This window comes from Suncus etruscus, chromosome 9 (assembly GCF_024139225.1).
Source record: "Suncus etruscus isolate mSunEtr1 chromosome 9, mSunEtr1.pri.cur, whole genome shotgun sequence".
Classification (NCBI taxonomy): Eukaryota; Metazoa; Chordata; class Mammalia; order Eulipotyphla; family Soricidae; genus Suncus; species Suncus etruscus.
In genome coordinates this window covers 11,891,859-11,915,891 of record NC_064856.1, presented here as the reverse complement: position 1 = coordinate 11,915,891, position 24,033 = coordinate 11,891,859, and the positions used below count along the sequence as shown (strand labels likewise).

At 45.7% G+C, this 24,033-nt stretch overlaps 1 protein-coding gene across 1 annotated transcript in view; it reads left to right on the top strand.

Moving 5' to 3' along the window:
* Positions 1-4,258: 4,258 nt before the first annotated feature.
* The window catches only part of CSNK2A1 (casein kinase 2 alpha 1), a 53,287-nt gene continuing 33,512 nt past the window's right edge, over positions 4,259-24,033 (top strand). The window contains exon 1 of the mRNA XM_049779289.1: positions 4,259-4,386. The gene's annotated coding sequence lies outside the window, so the exon portion shown is untranslated. The remainder of the gene's footprint in view (positions 4,387-24,033) is intronic.

Sequence of the window (24,033 nt, the reverse complement as noted above, 5' to 3'; positions counted from 1 at the left end):
ATCTATATCTTATGTTGTATCACTTAACAGTGAGTCAGAATGAGTTTTCCATATCAGGATATTATAATGTTCTCTCCAAACAACCTCCCTGCTTATTCTTACAGTCCCAGATGGAACCCTGCTCCTCACATGTGCAATATAAGCTCTCTACCATTGAGCCACATGCCTCACCCTTCATTCTTCATGACTTGGCCACTCATTATATGACTTTACATTGTTGTTTAAGGTCTCTAAGACTTAGTGTCTCTGAATAGGGAATAATATTAGAAATGCCACTTTTTATTGAGAGCCACACACAGTGGTGCTCAGTGGCTACTTAATCCTGGCTCTGCACTCAGAAATTATTCCTAAAGTTCTTGGGGACCATAAAGGATGTTAGGGATCAAGCCAGAGTCACTGTTCACAAAGCAAGTGCCCACTGTTCTATAGTTTCTGCCCTAAGTGGCACATTTAATGTAGTTTCTAACCCACACTAAGCACCGAAAAAGATGAGCTCTCTTTGTTGATAATAATTCCATGTTTAGCTGGACCATAATGTATTTATTTCATTTCTCACATATGGTGACTTAAGTTTATGGTGTGTTTACAAATATGTCAAAAAAAAATTCAGCTGCCCCCTGCTCCATGACTCTGGACTGAGTATCACTCTGATATATCCACCATCAAAAGACAGAATCTGTTTCTACTTGACTTGAAAGTCAGTTGGCTACTTAACTAAGTTTGATCAATAAAATACAGCAAAAGTGATGCTTTAGGGGCCAGAGAGATAGCGTGGAGGTATATCATTTGCCTTGCATGCAGAAGGACGGTGGTTCAAATCCCGGCATCCCATACCGTCCCTCGAGCCTGCTTGGAGCGATTTCTAGCATAGAGCCAGGAGTAAGCCCTGAGCACTGCCCGGTGTGACCCAAAAACAAACAAACAAACAAACAAACAAACAAAAGTGATGCTTTAGTTAGTATTTCTGCCTCAAGAAATTGTGCTTCTTTAGCTTTTCCCCCTCTAAGAGACCTTAGGTGAGGAAGCCTAATTGACTGAAGAAGCTACATAGAAAAATTTTTTTTAAAAAATCAGTCAAACCGGGCCTGGAGAGATAGCACAGCGGTGCTTGCCTTGCAAGCAGCCAATCCAGGACCAAAGGTGGTTGGTTCGAATCCCGGTGTCCCATATGGTCCCCCGTGCCTGCCAGGAGCTATTTCTGAGCAGACAGCCAGGAGTAACCCCTGAGCACTGCTGGGTGTGGCCCCAAAACAAAACAAAACAAAACAAACAAAAAAAAATCAGTCAAACCAAAAGTCCAGTCAAGGGCAAGGCACGTGAATGAGGCCACCTAGGGCCTGCCAGATAGCCAACTTGCTAACTGAATGCAAATGTAGGGGAAAGCTCAGCAGGAAAGGAGCCTGGACCATAGAAAAGAGCAATCGCAGTAGAGACAGCTTCAAAGTGTCAATCTACATATAAATAAATGTTGATTTTAGCCTCTTTGTTAAGAAGCAACTGAAAACTGACACATTTGGTGGTTTGGGGGCTGTGTTCAGATTTTGTGTTCACAGACTTCGTGTTCATCGGACTTTTGGCTGTGTTCAGGCTTTACTCCTGGCTCTGCACTCAAGGATCAGTCCCAGGGGTGCAGGGGGTCAAACTCAGGTCTGCCATACCCTTGGTACTCAAGTATCCAACCCTCAGTCTTAACTCTCCGGCCCTACATTTTGATTTTTGGGCAGTCTTACTGTGTCTTAGGCTACAAAGAATGCTAGCTCCATTTCTGGCATGAGACCTTGATTCTCTCCTGTAACTTTTTTCAATAGACAATGGGTTGAATTGGACAGATTTCATCCCAATCTGTCCAATGAGACAGACATGTTTTAACTCACCAGGACAGGCACAGGACAAGGAAGGTCAGCCTTTAACAATGTTTGTTGTAATTGTTGTTGTTTAATGGCATATATTGGAGCAGGTTCAAAATTATACCTTTAAGCACAGTATCTGTTTCATAGCAAGTGATTCATAGCTGTGAACTGAATAAATATGAATAAAGGAGGGAACTGATAAGAAGGCAAAGAGGTTTTTTCCTTTTATTTTTTGGGCCACACTTAGCAGTGCCCAAGTAACACTCAGGTAAAGTGGAACTCAGGGGACCATATGCAGTGTTGAGCACTGAACTTAGGTCGGCTGTATGTTATATATCCTTACCCACGTTACTATTGCTTCAGCCCCAAGAAGACAAAATTCAATGGCTGATGACTAGATTTTTCCTAGATGAAAACTTCACAGGAAAATTCACATCTTTTTGTCTATTTTTAAATTTTATTTACCACACCTACTTTATACTCAGTGGTCACTCCTGGCAATGATCAGGGGGGACATATGGAGTGCTGGGGATTGAACCTTAGTCAGTTGCATGCAAGGTCCTGCCCACAGTACTAACTCCTGGACAAGATCTCTCTATTTTATTACTATTTTTAAATTTTATTGAATCACTCAGATCCAGCCAGATCTTCCTCACCTTCTCAGACAACAGGTGGAGTATTGTACCTTTTCTCTGAATTCCCAACAAGCTGGGCTCGAATGTCAAAATCCCATCTATGAGGCTTAGAGAAAGATCATAGCCACCTGAGGCCACTGTTGTCTGTAGCCACTTCTTCCCTGTCCCCCACCCTCACCCTGTCCATTCCCCCAGAGATGTGTCTTTGCCAGCAGAGGTGCTAGTCAACTGACAAAGTGTGAATGGAAGGTTGTAGAGGGCTGTGGAGGTCAAAGCAACTCCAGAATGATGGCAGAGACCAAAATAATTCAGCTTCCTCACTCTTGTTCCCACCCTCACACTTCTGGTCCCCAAGGTGTGGTTGACACCTGGGTCTCTCTCAGTAACACTTGAGCACACCAGTTTCGTTCAGTCTGCAGGGGCGGAGGTGATGGTCAGACCCTGTTCTGTCCTCTGGCTATGACAGGCCAGACCAGCAAGGAACAACAAGACAGAAGGCCTACAATGGCAGGGGGGTGAGGGCAAGGTACAGGAAGATTCTCAGAAGTCAACAACCCTTAGCCTCTTGTTCATCTGGGACAAAGAGAAGTGGGACAGACAGTTCCTGGAGGTGACAATAGCAAGTAACCTCCAGGCAAAGGTAATGTGGCTCAGTTCCAGGAATAAGCTAGCTGTTTACATGGCTAAGAGTATCAGGAATTTGTTTTGTTTTTCTTAGTTTGGGGGCTACAGCCAAAGGTGCTCGGGGGTTATTCCTGGCTTTGCACTCAGAAAAACTCCGAGTGGGAGTTTTTGGGGCCTGTAGAACCTGGGTGGGCAGCGTGCAAAGCAGCAAGCACCCTACCCTGCTGTACTATCTCTTTGCCCCAGTAATAAAAGAAATTAGAGTGGGTGGAGGGTCAGAATAGAAGAGGGTAGGCCGGTGGGAATCTGTCCAAACAGAATTGGAACCCTAATGACAGGAGCAGAACTAGTGCTATTTTGGCTGTGCCAGGGAGAAGCTCAAGATAATTTTAAATCAAGAAAATGCCCAGATCAGCGGAGCCAGGTAGAAAGTTGCCCCACAATTTCTCTGGAGAGTTCAGACGATGAAGCGTGGAAGAAACCTGAAAAGGAGAAATAAAAAATACTTTATCCTGGGATCTAGCACCAGGACTGCTGTCAGTCAGCCTGCAGCAGGACTTTCAATTTCTAGAGAATTGTAGCAGTTGGATCTCAACTATGTCACCTCAACTTCTACTCTAAACCACTTCCCCGCCTCAATTTCCAGTCTCTATACCCGAACTCAAAGTTTCAGCAGCAGCAAAAAAAAAAGTGCCCCTAGAACCCCTTTAACCCTGGCTGGATTAATCCCAGTAAAGACTTCAACTCCCGAGATGCCTCGCTCTGCTGCTCTGAAGGTCGCGCATGCGCCCTTCCAAGAAGAACAAGGCCGCTTCGGGGCTGCTGGGACTCGCCAGCTTGGAGGGAGGAGGGAGGGGAAACGTAAGAACCGCCATCTTGGTTTGGATCAAACCATTCGGCTACTTGGAAGCCCGTGTTCTCGCTTTGATCAGTTCAATGCAGAAAGTGCGTCAAAAAGAGTTTAATTATTTAACCGTCTCCTTATCATACTCTCTGTGGAGAACGACGTTTCTCTTACTTCAAAGACTGAGCTTCCACAATACACACCCCCCGAGTTAGATAGTACAGCCCAACATGGCCGCCACCCGAGGGGCGGGGGCCAACTGAATCGCCCCGCCCCTTCCGGCCGGGCAAGCACTTCCGCTTCCGGCAGCGGCGGCCGCAGCCTCGCTCTGGTTCCTGCGGAGCCGTGTGTCTCCTCGGCCGCCGCCGCGCCGCCATATTGTCTGTGTGAGGAGACGGGAGAGCGGCCCGCGCCGCCGCCGCCGCCGCCAAAGGTAGCGTCGGCGTCGCCCGGCGGGGTGCTCGGGTGGGGGCACGGCGGCCGGGCGGGGTGCGGCTGCGCCCGCGCGCTTCCAGCCGAGCCCTCGAGCGCCCGTCGCCCTCCCGCCCCCCGTCTTCTCCACACACGTCGCGGGGTCCCCCCGCAGCCCGCCCAGTGCGCGGGGCCGCGGAGCCTCCGTCCAGGGCGCGGGGGGGGGGAGGCTTTGGGGTGCGGGCGGGGGACTGGGCAGCTTGGAGCGAAGAGGGGTTCGCCGTGGGGGAGGGGAGCGGGGTTGGGGGGACCCCGGGAGGGGGTGGGGAGTGTTGGCGAGCGGGGCCACCCCTGTTGCTGCTGCTGCTTCTTCCCCCCCTTTGGGCGAGGCCCAGGCCCCCCGCTAGCGGGCTGGGGTGCGGGGCCAGGCCAGAGGCGAAGTTGGGGGGCCCCCCAGGCCCGAGCTGCGGGGGGACCCGCGGGGCCGAGTGTGCCCGAACTGGTAAGGGGTGACCTTTGGGAGGGGAGAGGAAGGAGGACTCGGGGAGTGATTTTTCCTGGACAAGGCCAAGGGGTGGGGGTGGGGGGAGCCCCGAGTCTCGGGGTGGGAAGTTGCTGCTTGGAGGCGATGGGGGGGGGGAGATCCAGGGAACAACTGGGGAGACCTGGACCCGTTGCCCCACTTCCCCCACTCTTGCTCGCGCCCCAAAGTCTAGGGGCGCGGTTTTGGTAAATTTTGGGGGTGGTGATCCAAGTCTGTCTAGGTGGGAAGTTGCTGCTTGGAGGCGATGCGGGGGGGATCCAGGGGACAACTGGGGAAACCTGGGCCGGTTGCTCTCCTTCCCCCACTCTTGCTCGCGCCCCTAAGTCTAGGGGCGAGGTTTTGGTGTTTTTTTTTTTTCCTTTGGGGTGGTGACAGTGGTGGTGGTTCAAGTCTCAAGGTGGGGACTTGCTGCCCCAAGTCTCAGGATGGGAAGTTGCTGCTTGGAGGCGATGGGTGGTGGGGGGAATCCTGGGAGACAACTGGGGAGACCTGGGCCGGTTGCCCCTGTTCCCCCACTCTTGCTCGCCCCTAAGCTTAGGGGCGCGGTTTTGGTAACTTTTTGGGGGGGCGGGGGTCCAAGTCTCAAGGTGGGAAGTTGCTGTTTGGAGGAGACCTGGGCCGGTTGCCCCCTTCTCCCACCTTCGAGTCTAGGGGCGTGCACAGGCTGGACGCAGCAAGCCTGGGGGGTCGCGAGCGTTGAGGCCCGCGTTCCATGTTCCATCCTCCATCCCCGGGATCCTGGGCCAAGGGCGCGATGGCCCTGGAGTGGTGGGTGTCGCCACCCTTGCAGCGTTCTGCAAAGGGGGCAGAGGGCCAGGACACCCCCCCCCCCAAGTTTATGACCAAATGTAAAGAGCCTTTGTGACGGATATTTGGCCGGGCCCCAGGCCTGGACAGCTGGTAAAGCTTATTTGGGGGGTGGGAGTGGGTTGTCCCTCCCTTCCAGGTAAAAGTTGTAGGCAAGGGTTTGAGGCATCAGGACGAGGTCTCAGCCATTTTTTGGTCATCTGTAGTAATGTCGGTCTAGGGTGTTGGGGTGAGGGGCACTTGGAAAACTAGGGGCTATGCGCATTTCCCTTGAGGTTTCTTTTTCCTAGAGTTTGCTTCTTTCTAGTCGTTGTACTTACTACCTGGGTAGTGTGACTTTGAAATTCTTGACTTTGGTTTGCTGTTGAGGTAGAGCTCGCTGGAGTAGGTAGTAGGCCTTGGAAGAAGAAAGATTTGCTTAGATTCACCTGACCAAGGAAGCGCCAAGTCGGGTCACCTTCAGGCACTTTTGCTGCAAGTCGAACTTGTTTGATTTTCTCACGCTTGCATTCCAGGTGAGCAGCAGTAGGCCACAGTGTAATGGGCCAACTGCGCTACTGTCTGGGAACAAAGCTAACAGCAGCATTGAACCGTGTAACTTTTTGTTTGTTTGTTTGTTTATTTATTTATTTTGCTTTTTTGGGCCACACTCGTTGATGCTCAGGGGTTATTCCTGGCTATGCACTCAGAAATCGCTCCTGGTTTGGGGGAACTAACTATATGGTCCCTGGGGAATTGAACCGTGGTCCGTCCTGGGTCAGTGTGTGCAAGGCAAACACCCAACCGAATGTGCCACTGCTCCAGCCCCACCGTGTAACTTTTGTTGTGCCAGTGCTTACCACCCTTTCCAGGGTGAGTCTGTGCATTGGTTTAGTATGCAGAGATATATCGCACCCTCTTGAAAAGGCAGGTTCTCAGTAGGAAAGGGGTTTTAAGATTTAGAAAGGATTTGGGTTTCTAGTAGGCAGAATGATTCCCATCAAGATGTCTGTGCACTAATCCAGAATCTAAAATGGTAAAAAGGACTTGGCAGATGTAACTAGGGTTAAGAATCTTAAAATAGGAAGATTATTCTGGATTGTGTGGGTAGCCCCAATGAAATCACATGAGACCTTAAGAGAAAGAACTTTCTCCAGCTTAATAGACATGAGGTAGAAGAGGAAGTCAGAAATAAGTATCACTTGGAGCCACTGCTAGGGGCTAGGGGAGGGCCAATAAAAAGATGAGAAAACATTCTGGTAGCCCCTGGGTTGCAAACACTAGGCATACTTGACAGCCTGCAAGGAAATGGCATTCTTACCACAAGAAACCAAATTTGGCCAATTTAAATTAAACTGAGCTTTAAATGGAATCTCTCTCTCTCTCTCTCTCTCTCTCTCTCTCTCTCTCTCTCTCTCTCTCTCTCTCTCTCTCTCTCTCTCTCTCCCCTCTCCCTCACTCTCCTCCCCCTCTCTCTTCCTCCTTCCCTTTCTCTCCCTCTCCCCCCTCTCTCTTTCTCATCTCCCTCCCTCTACCTCTCTCCCTCTCCCTCCATCTCCCTCTCTTTCCCTCTCCCTCCTCTTTTGGTTTTTGAACCACACCCACTGACACTCTGAGGTTATTCCTGGTTCTGCTCAGAAATTGCCCCTGGCAGGCTGGGTGCATAGGGGATGCCAGGGATTGAACCCGAGTTCAATCCTTCCGGGTCCCTCTTCTGGTCAGCCACACTGCAAGGCAAACACCCTACTACTGTGCTGCTGCTCTGGCCCATTAGGTGGATTCTTAGGCTGAATTTCTAGCAAGAAATATATTTTGGTCTTTGGTCTGATGAGATCTAAGCAAAAGACCTGAACAAACCCACTCAATCTCCACCCCACAGAAATAAAGAATATGTTTTAATCCACTATTGTGCTGTAATATATTATGGCAGTGGTAGTGTAGATTTTGATACCATGAATCTCTAAAACAGTTACCTGGAAATAGGGGTGGTGGCCAGATGAATGAGCATGAAAGTAAAGGTTTCAACAAAAGTATGGGTGTTGATGACTACTGGTGAGGCTCAGGTGGAAGTGAGGAATGCAGTGGGAGGAAGGAAAGTGGATCTCACGTACTGGCAAAAAGCTTAAGAGTTGTATGCTGTGATTAAGTGGGAAAGAGCTTAGTTGTTGAACTTGGATATTTTGATGAATATTTCCAGGCAGAGTGTGAAGGTGCAGTTTTTTATTGTGGATGTGTCTTGACAGTTAACCACTGTGAAATTGTGTAAAACTGCATAGACAGTACCAATTGAAAAATAGGAATTTGAAGGGGCCTTTAGAATCACCTAAATTCTACTGTCCCAAAGAAGGCTGGTAGAACTGCCAGAGGTTTTTGGGGGTGGAGCCAAGAGGAGTGGAACTGAAAACCAAAGATTTTGTTGCTGGCTTGGAGAACTGCTTTGGACAGTTTTAAAACTGTCTATCTTTTTTCTTAAATACATTTCCCTGTGAAGTGGAATGCTGTTAACACTTGCACTTTTCCAGTTCCACCTGTGTAGGTTAGAAGCTGATGACTGGTATTATTTTGTTTCTTAGGAGTTATACTTAGTGTGCCATACTTAGAGCTGCATCCTTGCCCAATTTAGATGATGAGATTTGGGGCTTTGTTCTTTTTGCTTGGGTGCTCTAGGGACCAAGTGGTCCTAAGATTGAACCCAGGGTCCAAAGAAATACACTGTGATAGAGCATTTGCCTAGCACGTGGCCGACCTGTCCACGACATCCCAAATGGTCCCCTGAACCTGCCAGGAGTGATTTTTTCTCTTTTTTTTTTTTTTTTGACCGCACCAGACTTTCAGGGCTTACTCCCCGCTCTGCGCTCAGAAGTTACTCCTGGCAGACTTGGGAGACCACATGGGATGCCAGAAATTGAACCCGGGTTGGAGAGATAGCACTGCAGCGTTTGCCTTGCAAGCAGCCGACCCAGGACCAAAGGTGGTTGGTTCGAATCCCGGTGTCCCATATGATTCCCCTGTCCCTGCCAGGAGCTATTTCTTTTTTTTTTTTTTTTAGTTTTTGGGCCACACCCGGTAACGCTCAGGGGTTACTCCTGGCTATGTGCTCAGAAGTTGCTCCTGGCTTGGGGGACCATATGGGACACCGGGGGATCGAACCTCGGTTCGTCCAAGGCTAGCGCAGGCAAGGCAGGCACCTTACCTTTAGCGCCACCGCCCGGCCCCTCAGGAGCTATTTCTGAGCAGACAGCCAGGAGTAACCCCTGAGCACCGCCGGGTGTGGCCCAAAAACCATAAATAAATAAATAAATAAATAAATAAATAAATAAATAAATAAATAAATAAAAAAAAAGAAATTGAACCCGGGTCAGCCAAGTGCAAGGCAAATACCCTACGAGCTGCTAAGAGTGATTTCTGAGTGTAGAGACAGGAGTAACATCCAGGGTTTGCTGTGTGTGATCCAAAAACAAACAAAAATCACAAAATATTGAGCCCACATTAGCAAAGTACCATATTTTCTGGCGTATAAGACGACCCCCTAATTTTGCAGTTAAAACATAGGTTTAGGCCTATATTCACTGTATCAGACAGAACGTTCCTGTGCTGCAACCGTATGTACCACAGTGAGCCAATCACAACAAGCAAAGGTTCAAAGGTTCTACTGGAATAGACTTCCTCTCTGACTCTGGCCAATCTGAGCAGGCTTTTGACAGTGTAGATTCCGGTCCAGAACATTGTCTAATTTGCATGCATCAAAAGCCTGCTTGGATTGGCTGAGTTAGAGAGGCGGTCCGAGCAGCCTTGCAGTGATTGGTCCCTTATCATAGGCACCTTTTCTGGCAATTCCCTGGTGGCAATTTCCCCCACTACATGAACCAAACAACACCCCATCCTCGGACCCTAGCACTGAACCACCAACACGGTTAGCTGGGTTTTTGCCAAAAGTGGCCCCCAGATCTCTTGAGTACTGTTTGGGAGCCCCCAAGAAAGAGATTTGGAAACTCTGCGGCTTGGTTTTTTTGTTTGTTTGTTTGTTTGTTTGTTTCGTTTAGCGGCATATTGAAACATTTTTAGGGATATACTCGGCATATAAGACAACCCCCCGATTTTCGGTTGACTTTTTTTTGTTTCAAAAGTGGCCCAAAAGGGCCAGAGAGATAGCATGGAGGTAAGGCATTTACCTTTCATGCAGAAGGTCATCAGTTCAAATCCCGGTGTCCCATATGGTCCCCCGTGCCTGCCAGGAGCGATTTCTGAGCACAGAGCCAGGAAAAACCCCTGAGCACTGCCGGGTGTGACCCAAAAACCACAAAAAAAAAAAAAAAAAAAAAAGTTGTCTTATACGCCGGAAAATAGGGTATATACTCTCCAGTCCTTTTTGCGCCATTTTCCCAGCCTCTTAAAACTTGGGGAGCCAATGTTTGTTAGCCTCTATATCCAAGAGCCCTTGAGGAGACAAAACACAGGGACCAAACACATGTTAAGTATGTGCTTAACCATTTGAACTGTCTCTGGCACTGAGATTTGGGATTTGTTGTTTTGGGGCCATACCCAGAGGTGCTTTGGGATCACTCCTTGGTGGGGGTTGGGGAACCACATGGTATGCCAGGGATCAAGTCTGTGTCACCTGCTTGCAAAGCAAGTTTCCTATCCACTGTACTATCTCTCTGGACCCAGATTTGGGGCTTTGGATGCAATTTAGCTGAGATTTTGAACTTTGATACTGTGATGGGAAAAAACCTTAAGATTGTGTGATGTGTATCTGTGTGTAGATAGGTAAGTGGATGTATCTTGCATTTAGGGAAATAGAAATCTGTAGAGGCCAGCAGATAGACTCTAGCAATTAGATGGCACTCCCCAAGGTGCCTGTATCCTTGGATTCTGAATGTTAGCATTATGCAACAAAGGGAACTTTATATTTCAGTTTAAGTATCCTAAGAGAGTAAGGATATCCTGGATTTGTTGAATGGATCCAATTGCATAAGCCTTAAAAACAAAGAATTTTCTCTACTTCCCTTGTAAAGGTGGAACTAAAGAAATAATGAATGAGAGGGAGTCAAACTGCCTTCATTGGAGGAGGATACATCAAAATAAAAAAAAAAAGAATGCTGACTGACAGCTGTGACCTATGAAATGGGGTCCTCAGTTCTATAAGATTGACTCCTGCACCTACAAGTATCTAGATGTAGTTTATAGGCTGAATGAGCTTAAAAGTAGATTATAACCAAATCTTCAGTAGAGAATATAAAAACCTTGATTTGGGGCTTTGCCTACCTAAAAACGATCAGCCCAACTTATCTGACTTCCAGCCTATAAAAACTTTGAGATAAATTCTCATTTCCAGGGGCTGAAGCAAGAGCACAGTGGTAGGGTATTTAGCTTGCATGTGGCTGCCCAGGACGGACTTGGGTTCAAACCCTGCATCCCATATGGTCCCCCAAGCCAGGAGCAATTTCTGCGCGCATAGCCAGCAATAACCCCTGAGCATCACTGTGTGTGGCCCAAAACAAAAATCTCATTTCCTGGTCATTGATTGTAGCAATAGTAGGAAATAAATTGAAGGGGTCCAAAGTGATAGTACAGTGGGTAGAGTGCTTGCCTTGCACATGGCTTACCTGAATTCAATCCCTAGTATCCTGTGTAGTTCCCCAAACCCACCAGGAGTAAGCTTTGACCACAACTGGGTGCTCCCCACCCCCCCCCCCCAAAAAAAAGACAAAACTAATAGAAGGGCTTGTTGATTTTGTGTTTTAAGTCTTCTGAGGTTTTGGGAATTGAATGCACCCGTACGGTCCCCTGAGCCCACTAGGTGTAAACCCTGAGCTCTACTGGGTGTGGCAAAAAAATCAAATTGGAACTGGAACCTTAGCACAGCGGGTAGGGCAGGGGTCTCAAACTCGCGGCCCTCGGGCCATTTGCGGCCCTCTGTACAACATTTTGTGGCCCGCAGCCGGCCTTCAAATATCGCGGTATCCCATTTGGCCCCCTCAAGCCTGAGTAATTTCTGAGTGCAGAGCCAGGAGTAATCCCTGACAGCACTCCTGGGTGTGGCCCCCCAAAATATTAATTACTTTTAATCACTTATTTTTACTTAAATAAATTGTATCATAGTCAACCATAATACATTTGTTTCCAGATAAGTGAAAGCAAAGTTATTTAACAAAGAATAGAAAGAAAAAAATGAAAAAGAAAGAAAATCTAAAAATACAGTAGAAAGCACATTTGTGAAAATTATTGCATCTCCAATGAAGTCATTAATACAGTGACAGAAGATTTAGTAAGCTCTTGTTAGTTGTCCATTCTGTTAAATTGGTGTGTTCCTATAGGGATAACAGCATCAAACAGGTATGTATTTTCCTATAGGAATAACAGCATCAAACAAATGAAGTTGTCCAGAAATTCGAAGTACCATATTTTTCGGCATATAAGATGACATTTTAACCTATGAAAAACATTTTTTGTTGCGGGGGGGGGGGGGCACACCCAGTGACGCTCAGGGGTTACTCCTGGCTATGCGCTCAGAAATCACTCCTGGCTTAGGAGACCATATGGGATGCGGGGGTGGTGGTGGTGGTGGTGGATCAAATCGTAGACTGTCCTGAAGAGAATCATAGAGGGCTGGGGGTTGGTGAGGCAGGGCCATAGGCAAAGTAGTGATTCTGGGTGATAGATGCAGCAGACATGTCTTTGTTGGCACAGGGAATTGGAGTTGGCCTGTCCTCTCTTCCTGAGATTGCCAGTTTTCTGCTGTGTGGCCAATGTACCCATAAATTTTTATGGCTTTGTCTGCATCTCTTTCTAGAAAAGGTCTATGGAGCTGGCCCAGTGCTAAAATCTATTTATTGTTTAATTGAATCATCAGTTACAAAGCAGTTCATTATTGTCAGTCATACAATGTTCTAACACTTATCCCTTCACTTGTGCGTATTTCCCACTGTCAGTATCCTCAGCATTTTTTTTTTAGGTGCTGGGAATTAAATCCTATGTTCCATGCATGCAAAGCAAATACTCTACCATTTATCTCTATTCCTAGCCCCAGGCTCATTTAAAGACCAAAAAAAAAAAAAAAGAATCTTGGGTGATTATTTTATAGAAAACAAAAAGTTATAGGAGCATACTGCAAAATAATTCAGTCCTGGAAGACTACGGAGTAATGATCCCTTGGTGTTTAAAATATTCGCTTGTGATTTGTAAAGACTGAATAGATTGATAGCCAGAGAAGATAGTACCCGGGGTAAGGCATTGACTTGCATGTAGCCCTTTAGGGTTTGATCTCTGACCACCACCATGTCCTCCAGTACCACCAGGAGTGAAGTCTGAGTGCAATGCCAGAAGTAATCCCTAGGCACAACTGGTTGTGGCTTAAAATAGCAACAAAAAGTACTTGAAGTACTAGTAAAATGTGGATTCCAAAACTTCTAGGCCATTTTGGTTGGATTTCTATAAATTCATGGTATTTAAACGTTTATAATAAACATCTTTTTTTTTTTTTTTTTTTTTTGGTTTTTGGGCCACACCCGGCATTGCTCAGGGGTGACTCCTGGCTATCCGCTCAGAAATAGCTCCTGGCAGGCACAGGGGACCATATGGGACACCGGGATTTGAACCAACCACCTTTGGTCCTGGATCGGCTGCTTGCGAGGCAAACGCCGCTGTGCTATCTCTCCGGGCCCTATAATAAACATCTTAAACTCTATGGTTTTATTCTTTTTTTTGTTGTTGTTTTGTTTTTAGGCCACACCCGTTTGATGCTCAGGGGTTACTCCTTGCTATGCGCTCAGAAATCGCTCCTGGCTTGGTGGGGAGCATATGGGACACCGGGGAATCTAACCACGGTCTGTCCTACGCTAGGGCTTGCAAGGCAGACACCTTACCTTTAGAACCACCTTCCCGGCCCCTGGTTTTATTAATATTAGAATAAAACAATGCCATTATATTTGACAGCTTTCTTAAAAATTTTTTAAACATATAAAAGACTTTATATTAAATGTCTTTATTTTATACATCGTAGTTACAGAGTTGTTCATAATAGCTTTTTCAGCATTTAATATTCCAACCTCAGTCATACCACCATTATAACAAACCCTCCACCTTTATCATTTTCCCAAACCCCCAGAAGCCTGCCCCACGGCAAGTATGAATAATTTACTTAATATTGCTTGGTACAGCTAAATAGTAATGGAATTGTTGGGGCCGGGGATTCATTAAAAGAAAACTTTGAAAAGTAGTAAAATTATAACTTTGAGTGTCTGTAGTGCTGGGCTGTTGGCCTGGCCCCAGACCATTCCTGGAGATGTAGAGGACTTTTTTTTAACAGATAAAAACGGGTGATATTTTTTTTTTTTGAATAATAGCCACCATATACAGTGGTACATTCTTTTACACTTCTCTCCACTCCAGCTCAAGTTGTGTAAGGTCTTTTCTCTTAAAAGGTATGTTTGGGAATAGTAAATACAGAATAGATCTCAAACTTAAAGGCTTTTTTTGTTCTTAATATCCTATTGATATAAAGTCTCAATTTTAAACGATGTACTTTAGTGAGGGAAACTTCGAAAATGAGAGAAATGAGTTTGATTTAGAGTTGGTTACCTGGGTATAAATTGATGAAAGTGGATAGTCTTTTAATTTAGAGTAAATGAAATTGAACTGCTGGAAGTCCTAACCTGAGGGGCCAGGAGATGGCTTCATAGCTAAAGTGCCTGCCTTGGTAACCAAGCTGGGGGTTGTAGATTCAATCCCCAGTGCTTCCCTGAGTACTGAGCATGATCCCCATTCAGCCCCAACAAATGATTGCTTAGTTTGGCAGCTGAAGGTTGAGATCCCCAGTGAGGACTACAAGTCTTTATGCCAGGGGTGGCGAACAAGTTTGACACAAAGAGCCAAAATTTTAAACTGTGAGAGTCAGACCAGGCAGTGACTTGCCAAAACAGACAAACACTCACACAAAAGCATCTAATTTTAACAATAATCTATTAAACACATATTGCATTTTGCCATTTGGAGTGAGGGTCAAAATCCTGCAGTGATGGTGAGGGTGTGCTGCGTCCTCCACACTAAGAACTAACGGCAAGATGTGACCCAACACGTGACACACGGGTGTCCCGTTCTACCCCCCCACCTCACCCCTGCCCTTGTAGTTGTTTCCCAGGGATGGGAAACAGTCTGGGGGCAGGACTATGCGCTCGCTGAGATCTCTCCTCAGAGGTCCTTCCTCAGAAGCAGCAGAACAAAATCCAGACTTGGCAAAGAGCAGCATTCATTTTGGCCAGGAGCCACATGTGGCTTGAGAGCCGCATGTTCGCCACCCCTGCTTTATGTCTATGCACGAGCACTCCAAAGAGTGTAATCCCTGGCGAGCATCATGGTTGAATGTTTGAATACAGCCAAATGTCTGAAGGCCACAACTAAGCAGAAGTTAAGTGACTAGACTATCCCAGCCTAATGCTATCCTTGGAGTTAGGAGACTTGGAGCTTTTGAATATATTCCTATGCAACATGACCTTGCCTTTTCTAAATTTTACTATGTATAGATTCTGTTAATCAGCTCCTAGTATTAGGAGTTAATTGAGGTAATACTTGTAACAGCATAGCACAGTACATTGAATTGTCAAAATGTCAGCTCTGAGGGGCCTGAGAGATAGCATGGAGGTAAGGTGTTTGTTTGCCTTTCATGCAGAAGGCTGGTGGTTTGAATCCTGGCATCCCATAGGGTCTCCCGAGCCTGCCAGGAGCGATTTCTGAGCATAGAGCCAGGAGTAACCCCTGAGCGCTGCCCGGTGCGACCAAAAAAAAAATGTCAGCAGTGGAAACATTTATTTAAAGTAACTTTTGACTGCATATAGCAACTTTCTCTAAATGTTTATAGCACAATGTGTACAAGTCATGCTGAGAACAGATGGAATTTGGCGTTAGGATAAACATTTTAAGGTAGTTATAATGCTTATGATACTTGATTTAAAGTGAGAAATTATTTGATCCGTGATGTCAGTCACTGTTTATTGAATGACCTGGGCCAAATGTGTTTCACAAAGTATTAGTGTATTCATCTACTTAAATTTCTTTGAACTAAAATATATATATTGGTTTTTGGGCCACACCCGGCAGTGCTCAGGGGTGACTCCTGGCTGTCTGCTCAGAAATAGCTCTTGGCAGGCACGGGGGACCATATGGGACACCGGGATTCGAACCAACCACCTTTGGTCCTGGATTGGCTGCTTGCAGGGCAAACGCCACAGTGCTATCTCTCCGGGCCCGAACTAGAATATATTTTTAAAAAATAGTGTATCACTTATTTCTTACGGAAATGGGTTATAATGGCATGAAATCTAGGCCATCTAGTTTTTCAAAGATATCTTACATTAGATAGAAAATTAATCTTACATTATAGAAAATTTTTTTCCCAAAAAAATATTGGCATGTTCCCTGGGTAGATATTATTAGCATACCTAATCTGGCCAGGTGTCCTTTATTTTTACTTTTTAAGGTTAAGGTGAAATAATTTACAGTACTATGCTAGAAATGGCATTTCACTGATTGGTACACATTTGGGTTTTTCAGCTTTAGACTTAAACTTAGCAACAGTTGCTATAGTGAGCAAACTTTTTTAAGTGATTGTGTGTTCTTGCTTAAAAAATACTGTTATCTGAGGGTGTCAGTGGTAAAAACCAGGATAAAATGAGAACAATTTAGGTGTCACTTTTGTTTGTTTTATTTTTGTGGGCCACACCCGTTTGATGCTCAGGGATTACTCCTGGCTATGAGCTCAGAAATCGCTCCGGGCTTGGGGGTGGGGGGACCATATGGGAAGCCGGGGATCAAACCACCATCAATCCCAGGCTAGTGCTTGCAAGGCAGATACATACCTTACCTCTAGCGCTACCGCTCCAGCCCCAGGTGTTACTTTTTAAGAAATATTTTAGGGATCACTTTCTACAAGATGAAAAAATTCTCTCGCTCTTTTTTTTTTTTTTTTTTTTTGGTTTTTCAGGCCACACCCGTTTGATGCTCGGGGGGTTACTTCTGGCTAAGCGCTCAGAAATTGCCCCTGGCTTGGGGTGGGGAGGATATGGGACGCTGGGGGATCGAATCGAACCTCGGTCCGGATCTTTCCTTTGCTAGCGCTTGCAAGGCAGACACCTCACCTTGCGCCACCTCGCCGGCCCCGAAAAAATTCTCTTGATTTTGTATCTTGAACTTGGTTTCTCTGAAAGATACATAAAATTTTTGGTGGGCAGAGATGGGTTAAGAAATTCTCATTGGGGGGCTGAAGAGATAGCATGGAAGTAAGGCGTTTTCCTTTCATGCAGAAGGTCATCAGTTAGAATCAGGCTTCCCATATGGTTCCCAGTGCCTGCCAAGAGCAATTTCTGAGCATGGAGCCAGGAGTTTCCCCTGAGCACTGTCGGGTGTGACCCAAAAACCACAAAAAAAAAAAAAATTCTCATTGGGAGGGAGGGAGGGGTTGCCGGTGATTGAACCCTTCCACTGCTTAGGGGGTGGGCTGTGGGCACACCCTGTGGTGTTTGGAGACTAGACAGTGCTAGATTGTTGGGCATCACTCTTCATCCCTCATTAAAGCATGTACACTGGCCTTTTCACCTCTCTCCAACCTGAAATTTTCATTGTTAATGAAATCCTTTACTTGAGATTACAAGAAGGGGGAGGTGACAGACCATATGGTTAGAAATAATTCATCTTTAAAGTGAAACAGACTGAGTTTGGGGAAGGTTACTCAATATAGGTATGACTACTATTCAGCAATTATAAACAAAAACATTTAGCATGCACTTCAGTGTTCTTAAAAAATAACTAAGAGGGGCCGGGAAGGTGGCGCTAGAGGTAAGGTGTCTGCCTTACAAGCGCTAGCCAAGGAACGGACCGCGGTTCGATCCCCCGGTGTCCCATATGGTCCCCCCAAGCCAGGGGCGATTTCTGAGCACATAGCCAGGAGTAACCCCTGAGCGTCAAACGGGTGTGGCCCAAAAACCAAAAAAAAAAAAATAACTAAGAACAGAATAGTGGTTGCTGAATAGTAGTCTATTATAAGGATGGACCTCATTTTGTTTATCCATATTTACATACTTTTGGTGATTAACAGGTGTTAATTAGTCAGAGACAGTACAGGGTTACGGCACTTGTTTTGCATGCAGCTGACCCTGGTTCAGTTGCATATGATCTCTTTTTGTTTTTGGATCGCACACAGTAGGGCTCAGGGGTTACTCCTGGCTCTGCTCAGAAATCACTCCTGGCTCTGCTCAGAAATCACTCCTGGCAGGCTCGGGACCATAGGAGATGCCAGGGATTGATCCCTTAGTTGGTCCGCATGCAAGGCAAATGTCCTACCATGGTATTTGTCCAAAGTGGCCACTTTTTTTTTTTTTGGTTTTTGGGCCACACCCAGCGGTGGTCAGGGGTTACTCCTGGCTGTCTGCTCAGAAATAGCTCCTGGCAGGCATGGGGGACCATATGGGACACCGGGATTCGAACCAACCACCTTTGGTCCTGGATCGGCTGCTTGCAAGGCAAACGCCGCTGTGCTATCTCTCTGGGCCCCAAAGTGGCCACTTCTAATGGTCGCTGTCCTGATCTCCCTTCCCCACCCCTCGTGATAAGTTTCTTACTAATTCTACAGATCTCCAGAACTTTGTTTCCCTTTTTTGTCAGCATTAGATAGTCTCCTACTTTGTTTCTTTATATATCTCATATGAGAGGTCATTTTATTTCTGTCCTCCCTCTGACTCATTTTACTCAGCATGGTATTCCTGAGATCCATCCTTGTAGGAGCAAATTTCATAACTTCATCTTTTCTTATGGCCAAATAGTAATTTGGAGTGTGTGTGTACCATAGCTTGCCCTTTTTTTTTGGGGGGGTGGCTTTTGGGTCACACTCAGCAATGTTCAGGGTTTACGACTGGCTCTGCACTCAGATGTTGGTCCTGGCAGGTGCGGGGGACCATATGGGATGCCGGGAACAAACCAGGGTCCATCCCAGGTTGACCGAGTGCAAGTAATGCAAACGTCCTACCACTGTTTGTTTTTTTGTTTTGGAACCACAACCTTCAATGCTTAGGGCTTAGTCCTTGTTCTGTGCTCAGGGATCATACCATATTGCGGTACCAGGAATGGAACCCAGGTTGACCACTTGCAAGGCAAGTGCCTTACTTGCTATTACTATCTTCTCTTGTCCTTCCTTAATTTTTAAAGCTGCTTATTCCTGCAGGTTCTTTTGAAATTTTAATTTCCATTCTGTAACCATTGACCACCTCAGGTTTTCGTTTTAGTTTAGCCTGCTTAGACTAAAAGACTCGTTAGGTCGTTTTGTATTCTGTCAGTTTTTACAATTGTTCCTAAATACTAATTGTCTTTGATTACAAGTAGATACTGTGTTTGAGGTTTTTGTTTTGTTTTTGTTGGGGGCCATACCCTGTGATGCTCTGGTTTACTCTTTGCACTCAGCAATCACTCTGGGTGGTGCAATGATAAGCCACAGTGAATGCTGGGAAATTGACCCAGCTGATCATATGCAAGGCAAACATCCTAACTGCTGTACTATCCTCTGTTCCCTTGAAAAAATATTTATAGAACTAATTTGATGTATAGAGCAAGATGCTTTTCTTAGAGAACTCACTTGGGTATTTCTGCAGGGTAATGTCTCAAGAGATGAACAAAAAAAAATTTTGTGTGTGTGTGTGTGTGCGCGCGCGCGCATGCCTTTCCTGGAAATTACCCTATTTTAGTGAACAAGAAGCACTCAGCCTCCTAGAGTGGGGGACTTTATCACCCACTTTAGAAAAAAAAAAACTTGACTTAAAAATACTTCAGATCTAAATATTTCCTCCATAGGGCCTCCACTCTTTCTTGCATCCTGGCTACCCCATATCTTCCACTAAGCTTCACCAGGAGGGATCTCTGATTTCAGAGCCAGAAGTAAACTCTGAAAACCAGTGGTATAACCCAAACAAAAACAAAAATCCTAAATCTGGAAACTAAATGGGAAGTACTCCTACACCTGTAAAGTCTTCTTGAATGTATTAAGGTCAATTCACATAAACATCAGTCTTTTCTAGGAGAGGTCCTTTAGCTTAAGCTTAGAGCCAGGAGCAAGTTTGAGCACCACCTGGCTTGACCCCAAAACAACTCTGTAAGCCTCTGAAGCCTTATCTTAGCCTTTTATGGAGAAGATCTCCTAGTAAGTACACTTATGAGTGCCAGTTATTTTGGTATTTTCGTGAACATAATTTTTAATTTTCAGCTATCAAAGATCCTTTCGATTTCTTTGTTTTGTCTATTCACTTTTTGTTGTAAGTCTAAGGGATATGCGAGAGGGCTGGGGAAACTGCTGATTAAGGCCCTGAATTTTATGCCCAGTTCTGTATCATCTCCCCTCCTCCTACCCTCAGTAACAGCTCCTCTGGCTAATTATTGCAAGGTGTGGCTCTTGGGGTCTGAGAACCCATAGGGAGCCCCAATATATTTTTTAAAATATGGGTTTAATCTATCCATTCCCTTTAGTTCTCACTCTTCTATTTAGTTCTGACCTAAATAGCTTAGACCATCATTACTGAAAGCAGGAAAACTGCCAACATCCTGATTTCTAGGTCTGGGGAAATAGTTCAAAGCTGGAACATGTATCTGGTGTCAATTCCAGGCACCATATGACCTTCCTAGCACCTTAGAGTATAGCTTTAGTAGATTCCAGCAATATTGTGGAAGGCCTAGAAAAATAAAAAATTTCGTTTCTTAATTTGAAAACTAAGGAGTTCTAAACACTTGAAGGGATCATTCATCTACATCCATTCTCTTGCTGCCCCTTATTGGCATATGCTTTTGTGACATATATTAGAACAGATTTATTTTGTTCTCGGGCTATACCAAGTATGGTTCAGAGGGTGTCTCTCCTCCCCTCCTTCCTGTCTTTCCTCTCTCCTCTCACTCCTGCTGGTGTTTGGGGGCCATGTTGTATCATGGATTGAATTCAGGCCTCCTGCATTCAAAATATAACCTCAGCCCATTGAATTAACTCTCCAGCCAGTAGAGCTACTTTGTATGATGAGAAAAGATAAAATAATAAGCTCTGAATTAGAATGGTTGTGAATTTATTTTTGAAGGGTTACTGAGGTGTGATGGCTGCTTTTAGACCTTTAAGGGGTAGTAATGGGGCTGGAGTGGTATTACAGCGGTAGGGCATTTGCCTTGCACGCTGCCAACCCGGAACTGACCTGGGTTCAATCTCCGGCATCCCATATGGTCCCCTGAGCGTGTGGCCCAAAAACAAACAAACAAACAAACAAAAAATCAAAGTGTGGTCACAAAGGCTGGAGGATAGTGCAGTAAGTTGGGCACTTGTCCTACATGTGGCTAACTTGGGTTCAATCCCTAGCATCCCATATGGCTGCCTAAGCTGCCAGAAGTGAACCCTGAGCACAGAGGAGTACCACCAGTTTCCTTACCTGCTATATTCTTTCTCAAGCCCCTATCCGAAATAAGCCTTAGTTTAGAAACCTTTTGTTTTATTCTCCCATTAATGAAAGGACAACCATTTGAAATTGTTTGGTGTACTTATAGTAAAGTGAAGCACCTCCTAAGTTACTATAAAACATCCTCTCAGTGAAGAAAGAAGTTCACTATTTCATAATAAAGCCCCAGCTGGTACACAAAGCTGCAGAATCAGTCAAATAACTGAGATTCTCTGGAGTTTTATTAGTGACTAGTTTGCTGTGCTCTTTACGGAGATTTATAAAGCCTCATATTCATGGAAAGATTGGGTAAGAAAAGTAATTGGGATTTTTAAATAGGAACTAGGAAATATTTCCCAATGAGCAAGTGATTCTGAGGAAAAGTTTGGTTTCACTTGGTAATGTCATTTCCACACCTTGCTGAATTTTTTATATTTTAAAGAAAAATAAAAATTTGGGTGCCTGAGCAATAATACAATGGATGGGACGTTTGCCTTGCATGCACTGATCCTTGTTTGATCCCTGGGACCCTACCACGAATGATCTTGAGTGTAGAGCTAGGAGTAACACCTAAGCACTGTTGTGGGTGGTCCAAAAACAAAAAAAATTAGAACCATTACCTCATAAAATTTTTGCTTGCTTATTTTTTGTTTGTTTTGGGGCTACTCCTGGCAGAGTCAAGGGTTACTCCTGGCTCTACATTAAGGAATCACTCCTGGCAGGCTCAGAGGATCATATAGGATGACTGGCTCAAATCCTGTTGGTTGGTTGTTTGGTTGGTTTTTTAAAACAAATTCCCTACCCCCTGTGCTACTATTGCACCAAGCCCCATTACCATATATACTCTAGTATAAGCCAGACCCCCCCCCCCCCATTTTACCTTAAAAACTAGGAAAACACAGCTAGCCATAGGACCCCTGGGCTGACCACTTAGTCCAGGGGAACAAGATTCCCCCACACCAGGCGGGTCTTCAGGGCCACGCCTGGTTAATCGGGCCCTGGGGGGAGGGGGTGAGAAATCCTTCCTAGGCATCCAAAAACCACAGAGGCTCGGCTGGGACCAGAACACTCCACATGCCAGGATTTCGTGGGCTTTTGACTGGTATGATGGGGGCTCTGGGCAGGACAGCTAGCCATAGGACCCTGGGCTGACCACTTTGTCCAGGAGAGCATGATTCCCCCCACACCAGGCGGGTCTTCAGGGCCACGCCTGGTTAATCGGGCCTTGGGGGGAGGGGGTGAGAAATTCCTCCCTAGGCATCCAAAAACTGCAGAGCCTTGGCTGGGCCCAGAACACTCCGAATGCCAGGATTTCTTGGTGTGTTTGCCTGGTATGTTGGGGGCTCTGGGCAGGACAGCTAGCCATAGGACCCCTGGGCTGACCACTTAGTCCAGGGGAACAAGATTCCCCCACACCAGGCGGGTCTTCAGGGCCACGCCTGGTTAATCGGGCCCTGGGGGGAGGGGGTGAGAAATCCTTCCTAGGCATCCAAAAACCACAGAGGCTCGGCTGGGACCAGAACACTCCACATGCCAGGATTTCGTGGGCTTTTGACTGGTATGATGGGGGCTCTGGGCAGGACAGCTAGCCATAGGACCCTGGGCTGACCACTTTGTCCAGGAGAGCATGATTCCCCCTACACCAGGCGGGTCTTCAGGGCCACGCCTGGTTAATCGGGCCTTGGGGGGAGGGGGTGAGAAATTCCTCCCTAGGCATCCAAAAACTACAGAACCGCGCGGGGGCTTACGCCCCCGCGCGTACTTCATGTATTTCATGTATTCAGAATATCCCTTATTCTTATGTTATGTTTTCCGTACACAGAATGTTTATTTTGTATTCTCCCCTTTCCCACACCCCTACAAAGCTCTTTTTCACTCCTTAACTCTCTAACCCCTTCTCAAACATCACTAATCTAGTTTTCTCTTTTTAACTTCAGTAGTGTAGAATCGTAATCACAGTCCAAAGCTGTGCATTGTGTATGACAACCCCAAACTGTTTCAAGATACATAAAATGGACACGTATTTCTTTAGAATATTTTGTGTTTTTTCTCTGACAGCTATAATTCTTACTAAATGTTGTCTTATATAGTGATGATTCTAACCACTTTTTATGTTCTCTTTTTGAGCTGTTTAACAAGGAATTTTGGTGGAAGAGTCCCCCAGTTTAATGCTTATGATTGAATCATGTCAATGGAATCATTGTAATTGTTCTTATGGCCCCCATACGCGCCAATAACACCATGTGGCATTGCTTCTTATTTGCATAGGCACATTAAAATGGGAAAATAGTATAAATACAAATAAGATCCTATCTAATAGAGATTAGAACACACAAACCTTGTAGTGCAAAGGGACCTTACACCCTGAACATTGACATAACGACCTGGCACAGACGTCAGAAGAAAGGGCATATTCCATTCTCCCCTGAACCAGGAAAGCCATCCACGAAACATCCAGGCTGGTCTATAACATCACTTGGAAGCAATCCTCTACCATGGAAGACCTACACTGCTCAGACTTCGACCTGCTCAAAAGAGACTTCCCTTAACACTGAGAAGACTTAACAACAACAACGACCGGCTTACAGGACAGGGCTCCCTGCATTGCCCTTTGATTGTGAGGTGAAAGGAGAGGATGCTCCACGTCCTGACTTCAATGTAAGATATGCAGATTCCAGGATCTTTAATACAGAAACATGATACCAACAACAGAGACTGTGTGAAAAATAAAAGTGTGTTGGCACTACAGACAATGTATTGGATTGGACGATCTAGCTTGCTTGGAGCCTAGACTTGGTCTTGTGCCAGGAAACTTCAGGGGTCTGGTCTCTTTGTACTTAGGCCAAGGTTATTTCTTTCCATGTTCCTCATATTTTGGTGAGCCTATGCAAAC